The sequence below is a fragment of the Rhododendron vialii genome, chromosome 9a, assembly GCF_030253575.1.
Source record: "Rhododendron vialii isolate Sample 1 chromosome 9a, ASM3025357v1".
NCBI classification, from domain to species: domain Eukaryota; kingdom Viridiplantae; phylum Streptophyta; class Magnoliopsida; order Ericales; family Ericaceae; genus Rhododendron; species Rhododendron vialii.
Genome location: NC_080565.1, coordinates 35,329,536 through 35,336,107, shown reverse-complemented (window position 1 = coordinate 35,336,107; position 6,572 = coordinate 35,329,536). Strand labels below are relative to the sequence as shown.

The 6,572-nt window shown below is 38.0% G+C and overlaps 1 long non-coding RNA gene across 1 annotated transcript; it reads left to right on the top strand.

The window, feature by feature from the left end:
* Window positions 1-6,120: 6,120 nt before the first annotated feature.
* Window positions 6,121-6,357, top strand: LOC131300544 (uncharacterized). The gene is made up of 2 exons (XR_009190982.1): window positions 6,121-6,208; window positions 6,250-6,357. It is a non-coding gene; the product is annotated as an uncharacterized LOC131300544 (long non-coding RNA).
* The last annotated feature ends 215 nt before the right edge of the window (window positions 6,358-6,572 follow it).

Here is a 6,572-nt window from a genome sequence, read left to right as displayed (position 1 = left end):
CAACTATGCCATCTACATCATTTTTATTTTTAAATATCCACTTAGTGCCTATGACGTTAGTGTGAGATGGTCTCTATACTAAGTACCAAACGTCATTCCACACAAATTGTTGTAGTTCATCTTGCATGGCTCCTATCCAATAGTCATCTCCTAAGGCCTCTTTTACCCTTTTTGGCTCTAATGTGGACATGAAACACACATAATTGATCTCATTCCTAATTTGCCTCCTAGTTTTCATCTCATCATTGGGTTCTCCTATGACTTGGCTAATGGGATGGTTAAGCCTTACTCTAGCCGAGGGTTCTTTGGCAGAGAAAGGAACTAAGTTGTGTTGACCTAACTCCTCATCTTCTAAAGGCTCATCTATCTCAACCTCACTATCTTTTTCAACTCTCTCATCCACACTCGTAGGAATGTCAACAACCTCTTTAGAAGAAACTCCCTCATCTAAACCATTGGATTGAAACTCCCCCTCAAAAATTTCCCAACTCCCCTCATCATCATCATAACCTGAGGGACTGACTCATCAAGTGTGGTATCGTCAACAACTACATTGGCTGACTCAACTAGGGTAGAGGTGCGTAGATTATATACTCTAAATGCTCTACTCGTGTTGGGATAGCCTAAAAAGATACCATCGTTACTCTTTGAGTCAAATTTGCCTAAGGACTCACTATCTCTCAAAATATGACATTTACTACCGAACACCCTAAAATACTTCACTGAAGGCCTCTTACCATTCCAAATTTCATAGGGTGTGAGAGTTGTCCCTGGTCTAACATAGACTCTATTTATAGTATAACACGCAGTATTAATAGCTTCAGCCCAAAGGTTTCTAGGGACGCGTTTGGCATGAAGCATAACTCTCGCCATCTCTTGAAGGGTTCTATTCTTTCTTTCAAAAATCTCATTTTGTTGGGGTGTGCGAGGTGCGGAGAACTCGTGCTTTATACCCTTTTTATTACAATATTTTTCAATGTCGGAGTTCTCAAACTCACGACCATGATCACTGCGGACTCGTGTGATAGGGTACCCTTTCTCATTTTGAATACGTTGACAAATAGTTTTGAAACAAGCATAAGCATCAGATTTTTCTATAAGAAAACCAATTCATGAGAAGCGAGAAAAATCGTCAACTATAACCAGAATATATCGCTTGCCCCCTAAACTTTCAGTACGTGAGGGTCCCATCAAGTCCATGTGAAGTAACTCTAAACATTTTGTGGTTGCAACTAAATTTGTCTTTTTATGAGGGCTTTTTATTTGTTTGCTCTTCATGCAACCACCACACACAAGCCCTTGCCCATTGGCAAGTTTGGGCACTCCCCTCACAATCTCGTTCTTGGTTATTCGATGCAAATCTGAAAAATTTACGTGTCCTAAACGTTGGTGCCAAATTTCTACATTGTCAAGCAACACTCGATGACACACATTAGAACCGGCAATTTCAACACAATAGCAATTATCTGAGGAACGAACACCTTTAACCACACATAAACCCGAAGCAACAATGGAGCAATTATTTTTAGAGAAATTGAATTCATGCATATTATCACAAAATTGCCCTATGCTTAACATGTTAGCTTTCAAACCCTCAACATATAATACGTTATCTAACGGAGGGATTCCGGGTGCATTTATGGTGCCTTGTCCTACGATTTTACTTGTATTACCATCGCCAAATGTGACAAAACCACCATTATACTTCTCTAGCTTAGCAAAGAAAGATTTATTTCCGGTCATGTGTCTAGAACATCCACTGTCTAAGTACCAAGCGCAAGCATCATGTGCCCGAAAAGCAGTGTGTGCTACATTACAAACGACATCGACTCTCTTCCATGTTTGCTTTGGTTTGGTGTTCACATGCGATGTGTGACCGTGTGTGATACGTCTTTCAACAATCTTATTAGTCTCTCCATTGTTATTAGCCAAATTTGACAACTTTTTGATTTCCTCGACGAGGTGAGAAGTTTGATTCGCCAACTGACTCAATGTCTTTTGAAAATTCTCATTCTTAATGTTTGTGAGAGACTGACGCACAACTTGAGGTCTTTCCACATTGGGTTGACCATATCGAACACTTTTATTAATTGGGTCTACAAACAGTTTCCCCTTTGTTCTCTGATTGTCCCTTCTAAGTGTATAACAAAAAGGTCGAATGTGACCTTGACCACCACAGTAGTGACAAATAAACAGATTTTTCTTTTCAAGAACATGATTACTGTTGTAAACATTCTTAATGATGGTGGGAGATTTAATAGAAGATTCGGGTTTATCGCGCACTACCTCATTCTTTGCAATATCAGATTTCACAAACTTCATTTCGTTCTTTGTAACCTTGTTAGCCATAGGTGTCAATGAAGGTGGATCAATAAACCCTAAGCCGCTTCTATTTCTAAACGTACGTGTCATTTCGGCAATACGAGTTGCGCCACACTCATTACGCTTTATGGCCTCAGTGGCCTCCCTAAGGTCACGCTCCAAGTCAAAAATCCTATCCTTATACCCTTCGAGAGCCTTCAAGGCATCCACATGCTCTCTCTCAATTTTGGAAAACTTGTCTTTCAAATTAGCGGTATAGGTTTTTAATTCTTTAAGATCGATGTTCTTAGATTCAATGTCATCACTAAGTTTGTTCCTCTCACTACTAATTTTCTCGATGACACTCACGAGTTCCTTCTTTTTCTTTTTCAGTTTGACACCCTCTTTAAACAATTAATTATAGGACTCATGAATAAAATCTATATCATCATCACTATTCTCACAGTCTTCGTCAGTCGAGACATACTTACTATCATCGCTAAGAGTTGTAGAAAGTTCAACCAATTTGGGGGGGACTTAATGTTGGCAACAAGCACAGAATATCTAGGAGCTTCAGAACCCCTATCACTACTGTCAAGACCTCTCCAAATTAATCCTTAAATGCTCCGATTTAATTTTGACTAATCCGGCTCCACACCTGAAAAAGAAATTATCCGAGAAGTATACGATACAACAGAATAACAAAGCTCATAAGTGGAATCAATAAACGATAATCGACCAAGTCGAAGCAACAATCACAAAGGACCTCACACCATGTCATTCTCAGTACATGACCAGTGACACTCCCCCAATACCTTTCTCACCGAGTCAACCTCGACCCATTCTGGCTATTGGATAGGCTATTGGTGCATGAGTTCACTCGATCTCTGTACTAAACAATTCCATAATACTCATCCAACAATATCATATTCAATACCAATTATTCCACTTTTCAACAATATTCCACAAGATTGAACAAAGATCACGGGATAATCAAAAGGAGTACAAAGATGAGAGGGAAAAAAAAAAGTTTTCGGAAGTAGGAAGCATATCGTATACCACCCGGATTACCTCAGAATATGTCCGGCCGTTAAGTCTATGAATCAATGCCTTAAAACATTTTCCATCTTCCGACTAAATCCACCACTAGCCCACCAATCCTTCCATCTTCCAACTAGATACACCACTAGCTATAAAACAAACTCTCAAGCTTTTCCCTTCTCTCTCTCTCTCTCTCTCTCTCTCTCTTTTCTTCCTTTATTTCCTTGGTGACGTGTGTGGAGAGGGGTGGAAGGGAGAAGCCTATTTATACTAGTGGAGGTGAATCTAAATCATATCTAGGAAATCATAACCATATCTTATAAAATGTTATAATATCTAAACAAAATCCGATAATATCCAACAAAATCTATATAATATCCAATAATATCCAAACAAATCTAATCATATCTAATAAAATCTCAATCAAATCTAATAAAATCTTATCATATCTAATAAAATCCCATAAAATCTTATCAAATCTAATCCTTATCATATCTATAAGATCCAATCCAATCTTAACAAATCTATATCAAATCTCTGCTAAATTCTTCCATATCCTTCCTAGATTGTTAGGATCACGAACTGAAGGTTAGGATTCTATAATAGTTGGGTACAATCACTTTAATAAATGATAAAATAATTTTTAGTAAAAGAATTATAATAAAATATTGAAACAAATTGACGTGAAAATTCGGGTCATTACAGTTTCTTTGAGAGATGATTCAATTCAAACGTTTGAAGTTTACCTACAAGCTCCTCAAAAAGAATGTCATCAACTTTATCACTTTCTTCGATCGCAGCAACTTTAGCCCTAAACCTCTCAGGAAGTGACCTAAGCACTTTTCGACAAACTTTAAGATTAGGGATTGGTTCTCCTAATGCGTGGAAGGAATTAACGATGGTACTCAACTTAGTGATAAAACTATCAAATGTCTCATCTTCCTGCATTCTTAAATCTTCAAAATGTGTTGTAAGCATTTGGAGTTTTGAAGTTGTAACAGTCTTAGTACCCTCGTGGGTGACTCGGAGAATATCCCAAGCCTCTTTTGCAGTAGTGCACGCGGAAATACGACTAAATTCAGTTTTACTCAATGCTCCATAGATGGCTCCTAAAGCTTTAGAGTTTGCCTCAAAACTTTCATTGTCAGCAAAATTCCACTCAGTGTCCTCCTTAGCCCTCATTTGTTTAGTCGTAGTGTCTTCTATGGTAGGGGCCTCATAGCCGTACCTAACAGATCTCCAAACTCTAACTCCAAGGGAACTCAAATGTGTGGTCATACGGGCTTTCCAATACGGATAATCATTGCCATTGAAAAAGGGTGGCCTCGAGTTTGAGGCTCCTTCTCGTGGTGTGTTAATGTCCATTATAACCAGAATAAAACTCAGGTGGTTAAACCTAAACAGAGCAACCCGCTCTGATACCAATTGAAATTATGCGGAAGCGTTCAATCTACTCCTAGAGGGGGGGTGAATAGGAGTTTTAATAAAAATATACCAGTTTTCAGATTTAAAAATTAATAAAGATAAATGGGTTGATTATCTCAATTAATCAAAACAAAAAATAAAGTACTGAAGTAGAATAAAAAATGTAACAAGAGACGCACGATTTACGTGGAAAAACTTAGGGTCCTAAATAACCCTAAGCCAAAATCACGGCCTAATATTACTGCTTTATTCTATTAATCAAAAAGAAGTACAGATTGCGAAATAGTAAAATCCTTACCCAAGCCTTTACCTATTCTTGCCAATCTTCGATGATCCCCGAGCTTCTTTAAGATCCAATAGATCTACCACGGACTTCACGCCCGATCTCCGGATTCAACCGGCTCCAAATCAATCTCCAAATGATTCGGCCACAGCAGCAAACGGCACCAAGAACCACGAACAATGAAAGGATGAATGATATGATGTGAAGCGTGATCTAAACCACCTAAAAAATTGTTCAAAGAAATGCACGAACGAAAAAGGAAAATATGGGCTGTGATGAAAACTGTCACTCTCGCCTCCTACGGCCGTCCGTCGTGCACCACTTTGTTTACATATAAGCAAAAATCTCTCAAACTAAAAAAGTGTCGACCACACATCTTTTATATAGAAAAAGACAATCTTTTCTTTTGATATATATTTCCTTTTTCAAAACATATTTTCTGGAGAGTCAATAATATGCATACACGGAAAAACGTGTTTTTTTTTTTGGGGAGAAAGCATATCACCTAATTAATAAAGGAAACTAAAAGATTAAGGTAGTGTATATATATAAGAATATGAGTAAGGAAAGTACCCTTATCAGTAAAGGAGAAAAATAATTTTGAACTCAATAATGTAATGCTATGCATGAGATGCCGTGCAATGCTTTTACCTCTCAGGCAATCAGATCAATTTCGTAGCGGTCAACTTGGCGCAAATAATGGGAGGAGCATTGAGCGAGCAACTACCCCCTACTAGGGCTGTAAACGAGCCGAACCGAGCCGAATATTAGAATACTCAGATTCGTTCGTTAAGTTTTTTAGCGAACTCGAGCTCGAGCCGAACTCAATGAAAATTATGACGAGCCGAACTCGAACCGAGCTTGCCCAGGTTTGGGTCGAACTCGAGCTTGTTTACAAGCCTTAACGATTCAATAATATCATATTTTTATGTTCTTATACAGGTCTAAAACTGCAAATAAAATTTTCATTATGTACATAAATATGTTCATATACATATAAAAAGATAAAAACATATACATAAGTAAATTTTTAGTAATTGTAAACGTTTAGACTTGCACAAGTTTTAAATTTTTTACTAAATAACTATATAAAATCCCCATGATACACATATACTTCAGGTTCGCGAGCCTAATCGAGTCGAATATTGCTGCGTTCATGTTCGGCTCATTTATGAAACGAGCCTAAAATTGAGGTTCAGGTTCGGTTCATTTAGTAGACGAATCGAACTCGAACGAGCCTTTACCGAGTCGAGCCTCGAACAGTTCACGAACGGCTCAGTTCATTTACAGCCCTACCCCCTACGAACCTACCCATTACAATTAAACGGAGTCGATATAACAAAGACACCAATAGTGGTTTTGGACAACCCCGGAAAGTGCCAAAATATCTAACATGGACTTGTATGCCTTATAAATGACTTCCCAATTACCCCATAAAGAAAACATGACAACTAATTATCCTAACGAGATTAAAATTCTTTCCATCGGTGTTGGAAAACTTCACATTTTCACTACCACCTTA